Consider the following 12,243-nt stretch of genomic DNA (forward strand, 5'->3'; position numbering starts at 1 on the left):
AATGTATATAATATATATATAAATGACAAAATACACTTATTTTCTGTCACGTGTGTGTGTGTGTGTGTGTGTGTGTGTGTGTGTGTGTGTGTGTGTGTATAATACATAGTGATACAACTAAACAATTAACATATGTACACAATCTGTGAAAGACAAAATATTTAAGTATTTACGTACAAATTATATACTGATACAGTATCATGTTCTACCATGTTTTTGATATACATCATAACAATACCATGATACTCTTTATTATATAGAACCATTTAAATACCACAAGTTATGAATGTTTTGAGCTATGCCACATTACTTTTGCCAGATTCTGGAGCATGTTATGTGTGTTAACATCATGTGACGTTGGGTTGAACATCAGTATGAGTGTGTCCTTCAAATGCAAACTCAAAGTCACTCAGAGTAATAATGCTCAGAGAGAGTTTGCCTTGTGTTGACAGCTGTTCCTGTAGAATATCCTGTTGAGGACACACAAACAGTGGGTCTCTCTCAGGTCCTGTGGACTTGATTTTAAGGCTTTGCTCTGCCGCTAATCCTGTTTTTTAGCCGTGGTTTTCCACACTCAGCATTCCCGTTCATCACGGATTCAGAGCGTGTGTGTGTGTGTGTGTGTGTGTGTGTGTGTGTGTGTGTGTGTGTGTGTGTGTGCAGCCGTCACATGATTTTCCTTCTGTCTGTTGATGTTCATTATTACTGTAGAGTTGACTCATTCAGATGAGATGTTTCTACTTAAATGAAACACAAAAAGTCCTTCATCTATTGAAAGTGTAATGTATGGAATGTATAAAATCCTCAGGGTTGATAATCAAGCCAATCTGAAAGTCTGATGTAGACATAAATGAGATTAGACGTCTTTTTCCCAAAAGAAGCAGTAGACTTCAGTAATAGTTTCCATTAGCTCTCTGTTTAATTTCATTGCTCTTAAATGATCCCAAGTGCTCTTTTGCATGTTGTCGCGTGTTTCATGTGGAAGCGCTGCAAGTGGTTTGGAGTAATGTTAGAACCGGCGCTCACTGATCCACCCACATTAAACCTGCTCTCAGATCAGATCTCATCCTGAAAAATAGACCAGACTGGCCTCGTGCCGTTCTGGCTGAGATCACAGTCAGATTTGCAGAAATAAATGCATTTAGAGCTCCATAGAAGCATATCAGAGGATCACAGGAAGGAAATGGGCGTTTTGGGATGCGTTACGGAAAGAAGCACATCAAATATGTGTTGCTGAACATGTTCCAGATTATTATAATTATTGTAATTCTTATTCTTAATAGTTGTCTGGTTGATAATGTCGCATTGTAGATTAGTGACCCAATATAGAACCAAACTGTTTGTTTTATGCAATAAATGTCATAAGGGTCAATGTTTTGAAATTGAGATGAATCCATTATCTGAAAGCTGAATAAATAACTTGATGCATTGTATTTAGCCAAGATAACACTATTTGTAAATTTGAATCTGATGGTGCAAAAAAATGTAAATATTGACTAAATCACCTTTGAAGTTGTTCAAATGAAGTTTTTAGCAATGCGTATTACAAATGAAAAATTAAGTCTTGATATATTTGCAGTAGGACATGATTTTTGGCATAAAAGAAAAGTCAATCATTTTGACCCATGCGATGTATTCTCGGCTATTGCTACAAATATACCCGTGCTGCTTAAGACTGGTCACATTTGAGCATTTCTACATTTTGTTCTCCCTTTAAGAGCTGATTTAAATGTCTAACACTTCACTTCAGGCACTTCACTTTTACATATACTGTCGAGCCCGAAATTATTCATACCCCTGGCAAATTCTGATGTAAAGTTACTTTTATTCAACCAGCAGGTTTTCTTTTGACTGGAAATGACACAGGCTTCTCCCAAAAGATAATAAGACGATGTACAAGAGCCATCAAAAAGTTTAAGTTCAAAAAAGCATGTCCAAAATTATTCATACCCTTCTCAATAATCAATAGAAAAGCCTTTATTGGCTATTACAGCAATCAAACTGTATATATATAATTGCTTTTTTTTTTGTTATCAAATATTTATTAAGGAAAACAACAAAATATCACAAAGCATTTCAAACAGCCAAGAGGAATGATCCATATACATGTATATCAAATACATATAGACAACCCTGTATTAATAGAAAACAAGTAAATTAAAAGGGGAAAAAAATAAAAATAATAATAATAATAATAATAAAATAAAGGGGGGGGGGTACCCACATACATACACTTAAGGGGATTTGCTCATATTCAGGAACTCCCACTAAACCAATTTAAAATACAGGTAAAGAGAAGAGATCATCTCAACCAGGTTTTCAGTGACTCCGCAACAGTGTGCCAACTACAAAGGGTCTTTTCATTTGCACCATTTACTCGAGCAGTAGACAGTTCTAAAAAAATGACATCCAAAAATGTAAGAATCCAGCATTTCACAGAAAGAGAATGAGGGGGTTTCCATCTTAATGCAATCATCTTTTTGGCAGCTGTGAGGCCAGCTAGTAATATGCGCTTGTTCTGATTGTTAATATTCAATATTGTTAATTTATTCAATAATAAAACTGGGACAGTTACAGGTACAGTTGTGGAAACCAGATCAGACATTCTTGATGCAACCCTAGACCAAAATTGAGCAACAGGTGGACACTCCCACATCATGTGTAGAAAAGTACCTGGAACCTTCAAAGTGCACAAGGTGCAGTTTGGGTCAGTTAACCTCTTCATTAGATGAAGTTTACGGGGAGTTAAATACGTTCGATGTACAAAATTAAAATGTATCTGTTGGTGGTCAGGATTACGAGAAGCCTCCTTTATATTTACCCAAACATCCTCCCAATTGAAATCTAAATCTAAGTTGGGGCAATCATGTCTCCACAGTCTTTCTAGTGGCAGATTAGCATAAGAAGCTTCCAAAATAAAAGTATATAATGTAGACACTAAACCGCTATTATTTCTTTGAGCAATGAATAGTTTATACAAAGGATGTACAATTAAAGGTTGTTGCCAAGGTACGCCATATGCTTTGAGGGCCGATCTAAGCTGAAGATAAAAGAAAAAAGAAGAAGCTGGCAAATTGAATCGTTTTTATATATATAATTGCTGACCAGCTTTTTGCATGTCTCCACTGGTATTATTGCCCATTCATCTTTAGCGATGAGCTCCAACTCTTTCAGGTTGGAGGGTCTCCTTGCCATCACCCTGATCTTTAGCTCCTCCACAGATTCTCAATTGGATTTAAGTCAGGACTCTGGCTGGGCCACTGCAAAACGTTAATGTTTTTGTCTGCTAACCATTTCTTCACCACTTTTGCTGTGTGTTTTGGGTCGTTGTCGTGCTGAAATGTCCACTGGTGCCCAAGGCCAAGTTTCTCTGCAGACTGCCTGATGTAGTTGTTGTTGACAATTCTGATGTATTGCTCCTTTTTCATGGTGCTCTTTACTGTGATTAGGTTCCCTGGTCCACCGGCTGAAAAACACCCCCAAAACATTAGGCTCCCTCCACCATGTTTGACAGTGGAGATGGTGTTCTTAGGGTTAAAGACTTCTCCGTTTTTACGCCAAATGAAGGCCAAACAATTCAATTTTTGCTTCATCTGACCATAAAACAGAAGACCAGAAGTCTTCTTCTTTGTCCAGAAGAGCATTTGCAAAGGCCAAGTGGGCTTTTGTGTGCCTTATCTGGAGATGTGGTGTCCTCTTTGGTCTGCATCCACGGAACCCAGTGGTGTTCAGTGTCTGTTGGACTGTCTGCCTTGAGATGTTGCCACCAGCAGAGCCCAGATTCATCAGGATGGCCTTGGTGGTGATCCTTTACCTCTCTCACTATCCTCCTGGCCAGCACAGGTGTCAACTTTGGCTTCTGTCCACGTCATCTGGGATTTTTCACAGTGCGGAACGTCTTGTATTTTTTAATAATACTTTGCACTGTAGCCACTGGAACTTCAACACATTTAGATATGGTCTTATAGCCTTATAGCCCTTTCCTGACTTGTGAGCAGCCACAATGCACAGCCGCAGGTCCTCAGTGAGCTCCTTTGTCTTATCCATGACTGTCCACAAACCAACAGCAGAGAGCTTCTGTTTTTCACCTGTTGAGTTGATTAAAACAGCTGTTCCCAATGAATCAGGGTCATTAGGATGCTTTAGAACAGCTTGGACTGTTTGGAATGGTATAGAACTTTGGATTTTCCCATAGACTGTGACAGTTTGCAAAGGGTATGAATAATTTTGGACATGTCATTTTTTGTTCAAATGTAAATAAAAGATGAGAAATATTTTTTTTTCCACAATGATGCCTCTTGTACATCGTCTTATTATCTTTTGGGAGAAGCCTGTGTCATTTCCAGGCAAAAAAAAAAACTTGCTGGTTGAATAAAAGCAACTTTAAGTCGAATTTGCCAGGGGTATGAATAATTTTGGGCTCAACTGTATAATGCATTATCAAAGTTAATTTAATTGCATTAATTATTGTCTTATGTAATCAGATTACAAAAAGTACTTGTAATTAGATTAAATTACATTTTGTACATAAATTTTACATTTTTGATTTACGTGATGTATTCATTTACTTTGTATTATTTATACGCACGATTATAGGATTTGTACCATCTTCAGCATTGTCTTTTGCCTTCAGAACAGACCTGTGATCAGTTTTTGAGTCGTGACCCACTAGTTGAGGTCTAAAGGAGGACAACTGAAGGGAATGGCTTGTTGTTGTGTGCAGCTTGTTTTGAGAATGGAGGCTGTCGGCTGTTGTCGAGACTCAATAGGTAACCTGAACTATGTGTGTCAGTCTCTGTGCTGAGCGTGCAAGTTTCTGGCAGACAGACGTGTTCGTACCTGTATCTTAGATTTACATGCAAACACATTCATGCTGCAGGGCCCGTCCACATCCACTCCACACGGTTAGGAAACTTAAGAACAACCGCATAGCCCAGTTGAGTTTAGTTGACTTATGTGAAGGTTATTCTAAGATCTTTAGCTTTAGCTACGCTTCATTAAACAAACTGCAAGACTGAATTAAAAACTGGAGTTCAGTCCAAAAGTCAGGGGTTTGTTTTTAGAAGGAATGCAGTTTAGTCAGTTGCTCAGATGTGTCTATGAGTTAATCATAAAGCTAGTTTTCACCATGTGTGGACCATTAATAAACCCTCCAGGAACTGTGAGCTGTAGATTGGCAGCCAACATGTAAAGGGAGTTCTGTCTTTCATCCTGATGGCTAATGTAAATGAGTAACAGTCTAGATTAACAAATATAAAATCTCTGTTTTCCATTTTTTTTTTTCTGAACCCATTCTAAAGTCCAGAATTAATTGAATTTTAATTATCAAAAATCATGTTTTGTAAACTGAATTCATACAATTTTAACCTTTTAATTTGTATTCAAAATGTCAACAATAATATTGCTACAAGAAATGTGTAATTATTTAAAAAAAAAAATCTGTGTTTTATGATAAATACTTATTATAACACTTATTTAATTATATTAACACTTATGTAATTTATTTTATTTCAGCTACTTGCCAATGCAGCATTTCTAACATAACTAAAAATGAAATTGAAAACAAAAAAAAATTTTTTTTTTAAATATTTAAAAAAAGAACAAAACTAATAGGAATGACAAAAAAAAACCTAATAGTATTAATAAAACAAACAAATTATTGCAGTATTTGGGTCAAAGACAAAAAAGGGTTTAAGCATAAAAACAGTGTGTAACACTGCTTTAAATTGTTGTTTTTCAAAAAAACAATTCTCAAAAAAACTCAAATTTTGAATTTAAAGTTTAATTTAATTGCATTTTTGTTTTTCTGAGCAAAAAAAAAATCATAAATTTTTTTCCAAATTTACAATAGACACCCACTAAAATTTAATTCAGTGCATTAATAACAGATTTAATAGATTTTTTTTTTTTTTTTTTTTTGATAGGACAGATCAAATATAACAGGAAGCGAATTGGGAGAGAGATAAGGGGCGGGATCGGGAAAGGTCCTCGAGTCGGGATTCGAACACGGGACGCCCAGAGTGCAATGGCGCTATATGTCTGCAAGGCTATCAGCGCCGACTAATTGAATTTTTATAATCTGATTTTTTTATTAAAAATTATTTTGTAGGATTTGACTAGATTCGGATCTTTCAGAATCAGTTCTAAATTATGATTGATTTCATTTGGAATCCTGTAGACGTTCAAATCGTATGTTCTCATTATCAGTCTTTCCCAGCGCTTTTAAAGACATTTTCTTCTCTGAGGGAAGTTGTGTGCCTTAGAGGTTGATTTTTAAAAACTCAGTTTGGGTAAACTTTCTCAGTTGTTATACTATAAGGTATAGAGTAATGAGAAATGTTTGCGTTCGTACAGAGGTCTTTGACTTTAGACTGTAGACTTTGGTGAATTCTTCTGAGAAAGAAATGACCATGTGGATTTGACAGAGTTTCATGTCATCAAATATTTAAAAGATACAAGACTTTAGTTTCAGACACTTAATAGTAAGTAAATGAGATGTCATCGAGCACAGCTGTATACAACCTGACCTCTAATACATGTGGACTTGAGTTTGAACACTGTATTTCTTGTTTAGAGAAAGGATATTTAATATCTCACCAGATTATGCGTTAAGTGTGTTTACAAACAGAGAACATGAGTTCAGCAGCACACTGAGCTTTATTCTACAGTGCCCTACAAAACTCTTGTAAAAAAGAAAAACATAATTGTGACCCTGGACCACAAAACCAGTCATAAGGGTCCATTTTTTTGAAACTGAGATTTATACAGCTCTCCATTGTTGTGTTAGGATAGGACAATATTTAAAATATTTTGACAACTTTTTGAAAATCTGGAATCTGAGGGTGCAGGAAAAAATCTAAATATTGAGACAATCACCTTTTAAAGAAATTGATACTTTTATTCATCAAGGCCTGATTAATTTGCTCAAAAGAGCCAGAAAACACATTCATAATGTTACGAAAGATTTCACATTTAAATACATTAAAATGCATTTAAGATTTCTATTTAAAAAAAATGCTGTTCTTTTGAACATTTTGTTAATCTGTGGATCCTAAAAAAAGTATCACAGTTTCAACAAACATATTGGGCAGCACAAGTGTTTTCAATATTAATAATAATCAGAAATGTTTCTTGAGCAGCAAATCAGAATATTAGAATGATTTCTGAAGGATCATGTGACACTGAAGACTGGAGTAATGATGCTGAAAATACAGATTTGATCACAGGAATATATTACATTTTCACATAGAAAACTGCTATTTTAAATTACAATAACATTTTTTATTGTAAGAATCTTTACTTTATTTATTTTAAGAATCAATGCATTAAAGAGGGTTTGCAAATTTAAAGAAATTGTTACTTTTATTCATCAAGAGTGCATTAAATTGCTCAAAAGAGCCAGAAAACACATTCATAATGTTCACATTTACACACATTAAAACACATTTAAGATAAATATTTCAAATAAATGCTGTTCTTTTGAACTTTTTGTTAATCTGTGAATCCTAAAAAACAAAACAAAAAAGTATTACAGTTTCAACAAACATATTGGGCAGCACAAGTGTTTTCAATATTAATAATAATCAGAAATGTTTCTTGAGCAGCAAATCAGAATATTAGAATGATTTCTGCAGGATCATGTGACACTGAAGACTGGAGTAATGATGCTGAAAATTCAGCTTTGATCACAGAAATATATTACATTTTTTATTATATTCACACAGAAAACTGTTATTTTAAATTGTAATATTATTTCATAATTTTACAATTTTTTATTATATTTTTAATCAAATAAATGGCGGTTTTATGAGAAAAAGAGTACTGATCACAAACTACAAAAAAATAGTAGTGTAAATATCAAACCACCCTAGCAACTACTGTATCTAGTACTTAGCAACCAGCTAGAGCACCTTAGAAACCATTGAAAAGCCTATCAAGCGTAAAGCAGCACACCAGCATGGTAGCAGTAGGTAAACACACATGAAGTGTCTTTCTATATAAGCGCACTGACACATGAGCCGCCGTCGTCAACACCATGGCAACATGAAACATGAAGCTCATGTTCTGATCTTACACAATCAAAAACATGCTGGAGCATCTCACATGACCTGAACATGATGAGCACATTAGTAATCATCGCTGACATTAATAATCTATCTCTAATGCATGTGCTGAATTTATGACTCAAAACAGTGCCATTGTTAGAGAGGTCATCGGATGCAAATCTAACTTTAATGTTGTTTGAACATTAATGTGTGTTGGTAGTTTGTGTACACAACCACCCTACAATGATAAAAATCCACCCAGTGGTATTTTTTTAATCTTTAAAAGTAATTTCCCTTTTAAAATCAGGTCATTCTGATGACACACAGACAGAGGCCCCTCCCACAATAGTTGATTGACGTGAGCGCCTTACCTTAGCCCCGCCCTCACCGAGCTCAAACAGTCCAACTCTGATGGCCATTGAGTGACTCAGAAGACTCTAATTGAGCGATTGAGGTGTTCTGTTGATGGATGTAATAATGAACATAGCAGTCGTCATTTACTACCGACATCTGAGCCGCTGAAGATACAGAGGATAACGTTTCTTTCGTTTTTTAAAAGGAAAGGGCCAATCCCGATCTATATGCGTCTATGTTTGTACGAATTGTACCTGATGCAGCTTCACCCACAGCAGAAGTGAGAAGAAGGGGTTTTTATGCATTTTTGCAAACGGCCTTTCTTAATGATGTGCGTTTTGGCAAGTTTCGCAGCTAAATGTGATTAAAGTAAACATTACGGCTCATAATCCCTCAGCAGAGAGGGGCGGGGCAAGCAGAGCTCATTTGCATTTAAAGGACCATGCAATAAAATGAGTTGATGTTTTGCAGAGCTGATTTTGACAAGGTAAAAGAGTGTTTTTTTTACACTACTACTGTTTTGAGCATTTTTAACCAAAGTATATTATAGACTTTTCATTAAGTCCCTAAAGAATCATTTGAACTTGTGAGAAATCGGCATCCGATGACCCCTTTAACTAAAACAAAAACTATTTTTTAAAAATGTTAATTTAAATAAAGATTAAATAAATAATACGTTTTTGACAGAAAACTTAATCAGGAATTTGAAATGCTGCCTTGGCACCTGACTAAAATGAAACAAGTTTATGTTAAAGAACAAAAATTACCGAAACTAAAATTAAGGCTTTATAAAAATGTTTAAAAAATGAATGCTAATTTAAAATATTAATAAATGGGACAAAGATGTTTACAAATAAATTTACAAAAGTGATTTTATGTCCACAGAAAGCATGTTAAATGTAAGCAAAGTGTCTACTATTAAAATTAAATTTTATTTAAAAAACACTATTTTAAAGCAGTATTACACATTGTTTTTATGCATCTGTGACCCAAATACTACAATAGTAAGTTTGTTTTATTAATACTTTTAATTAGTTTTATTTATTTATTTTTAGTTTTCTTTTTAATTTTTAATTTTTTTTGTCATTCCTATTAGTTTTTGTTCTTTTTTTAATATGTAAAATATATTTTATTCATTTTCTTGTTTTCACATTTTACTTTTTGTTATTTTAGAAATGCTGCATTGGCAAGTAGCTGAAATAAAATAAGTTAAACTGAAATAAAATATAAGAAAAAACATTATTTAATTTCACATACTTTTTTGTTTCTGTGTGTTTGTGTGTGAATTCTTATGATTTTACTCTATTATGGTTTTAATTTTAGTTAATTTGTTATAACCTTGATCTGAGCACAGTTTGAGACATTAAGATCTTATTTTTTTTTTATTAATTTTTTTTTTTTACTCTTTTGCTTTCTAATGAATTTCATTGGTGCATATGAGAAACAATTAAGATTAAAGGAGATCTCATTTGTGTATTAAGTAGCTCAGGCATATTTGTAGCAAAAGCCAAACATACATTGTATGGGTCAAAATGATCAATATTTCTTTTATGCTAAAAATTATTAGGATATTAAGTAAAGAGATTTTATAAATTTCCTACCATAAATATCAAAACTTATTTTTTGATTAGTAATATGCATTGCTAAGAACTTCATTTGGACAACTTTAAATGATTAAATGAACGCAAATCCTCTGTAGTGCATTAAACATGATTTTGATTTTTGCTTGCACTGTTTGCTCATGTAAACGGAGAAATTCTCTTTATTTATAATATCAGATGGACTGAGTTCATAATAATCGCTCACATCACATTGCATTTGACAGACTTTCTAAGAGCAGGAGGAATTGGTGTGATTGTGGTTTTGCTGGAGCTCCGGCAGGATTCAGTGGATCAAACAAACGTCTTTGAGTCTTTGAGTTCTGTCACGTCTCGTGTGGCTCATCATCATCCGCCACAGGCTGCAGTCTTGAGCGCTGCTTTACATAAGGCTTACGTAACGGATGGCTGACTCTCGTTGAGTGCAGAAGATGCTCTTCCAGCTGTTGAGATCAGAAAACATGCAGCAGATTAGATGATTATCTGCAGCACAGAGTCACACATGCAGCAGAATCTCACTGTAGTCGCTGCTTTCTAACTAGACTGAATGGAGCTCTCAGGTATGATTTGTTTAAAGTGTTTCTCTTAAGATTAAACCATTATCGCAGAGTGATGTTCTGAGAAGTAGGAGCTTTGGCAGATTTCTCTATATGTGCTTCATTTATTCTCAATATTTTTAAGGAGATACACTTTAGATATTAAATACTGATAGCAACAGTCAGACTTAGAAGAGAAGTGTGTAGCTCAGTGGCTGGTCTTTAATTGCTATTATTTACTATATTTTGATATTTAATATTATTTTATGTTTTTTATATATTTTATTTTAATTTAAATTTAATTTAGTCATTTTATGTGATTTTGACTTTTATTTCTGTATTTAAGAATATATATTTTTAGCTTAGTTTTTTTTTATTTTAGTTTAGTTCTTTAGCTTAAGATCATTACAGTATATATTATTCGACATACACTACTAGTCAAAAGTTTTCGGACAGTAGGATTTTTAATGTTTTTAAAGAAGTCTCTTTTGCTCACCAATCCTGCATTTATTTGATCTACAATACGGCAAAAGCAGTGATATTGTGACATATTTTTACTATTTAAAATAACTGCTTTCTATTTAAATATATTTTAAAATGTAATTTATTTCTGTGATTTCAAAGCTGCATTTTTTAGCATTATTACTTCGGTCCTCAGTGTCACACAATCCTTCAGAAATCATTCTAACATGCTGATTTGCTGCTCTAGAAACATTTATTATTATTATTATTATTATTATTATTTATTATCAATATTTAGAATGGTTGAGTAAATATTTTCTGGAACAGAAAGATCCAAAGATTAGAATTCATCTGAAATAAAAAAGCTTTTGTAATTATTTTTGTAATTATACCATTCAAAAACTTGTATTTTGAAAGAGAAATGAAAGAAATTAATGCTTTTATTTAGCAAGCATGCTTTAAAATGATCAAACGTGATGATTACAAACATTTCTAATGTTACAAAAGATTTCTATTTCAGATAAATGCTGTTTTTCTGAACTTTCTATTCATCAAAGAAACCTGAAAAAATCTACTCAGCTGTTTTCAACATAATAATAATAATAATAATACATGTTTTTGAGGAGCAGATCAGAAGGATTTGAGACACTGAAGACTGTAGTAATGATGCTGAAAATTCAGCTTTGAAATCACAGAAATAAATTACATTTTAAAATATATTCAAATAGCAAACAGCTATTTTAAATAGTAAAAATATTTCAAAATTTTACTGTTTTTGCTGTGTATAAAAAACATAAAAAATCACACTGTACTGGTATTGTATATGTCAAATAATACTGTATATAAATTATAGATATTCTTATTGTGTTTTGACTATATATTTATATATTAAGATTTCTCTGAAATTAATTTCTTTGCTTCACATTTCTTGGACAAACTGTTGAGATACAGTATTAATGATATCAGACTTCATAAGGGTGTATTTGCTTACTCTTCTTTTTGACGTATTTCAACTCAGTTTGCTGTTGTATCGCAGTGATTCGGTCTATCTGTACATCAGTTGTGAGATCTTAAAGTAACAAGGTCGTTGATGTTGTCAGATGGCGCATATAAATGGTTAAGATGCTTGTCCCATCATGATGGTTAGTCGAGCGGTAACGCTGTTGTTTGTATCAGCAGGTCTGTCACTGAAGATGAGTGGACTGAGTTAGTACAGTGACGCGTGAAATGCTTTTTCTGTCGTTCACT

The 12,243-nt window shown here is 33.5% G+C and overlaps 1 protein-coding gene across 1 annotated transcript in view; it reads left to right on the forward strand.

Moving 5' to 3' along the window:
* pip5k1cb (phosphatidylinositol-4-phosphate 5-kinase, type I, gamma b) overlaps nucleotides 1-12,243 on the forward strand; it is an 88,037-nt gene that overhangs the window by 994 nt on the left and 74,800 nt on the right. The window lies entirely within an intron of this gene.

The sequence above is a fragment of the Garra rufa genome, chromosome 10 (genome assembly GCF_049309525.1).
Source record: "Garra rufa chromosome 10, GarRuf1.0, whole genome shotgun sequence".
Taxonomy (NCBI): Eukaryota; Metazoa; Chordata; class Actinopteri; order Cypriniformes; family Cyprinidae; genus Garra; species Garra rufa.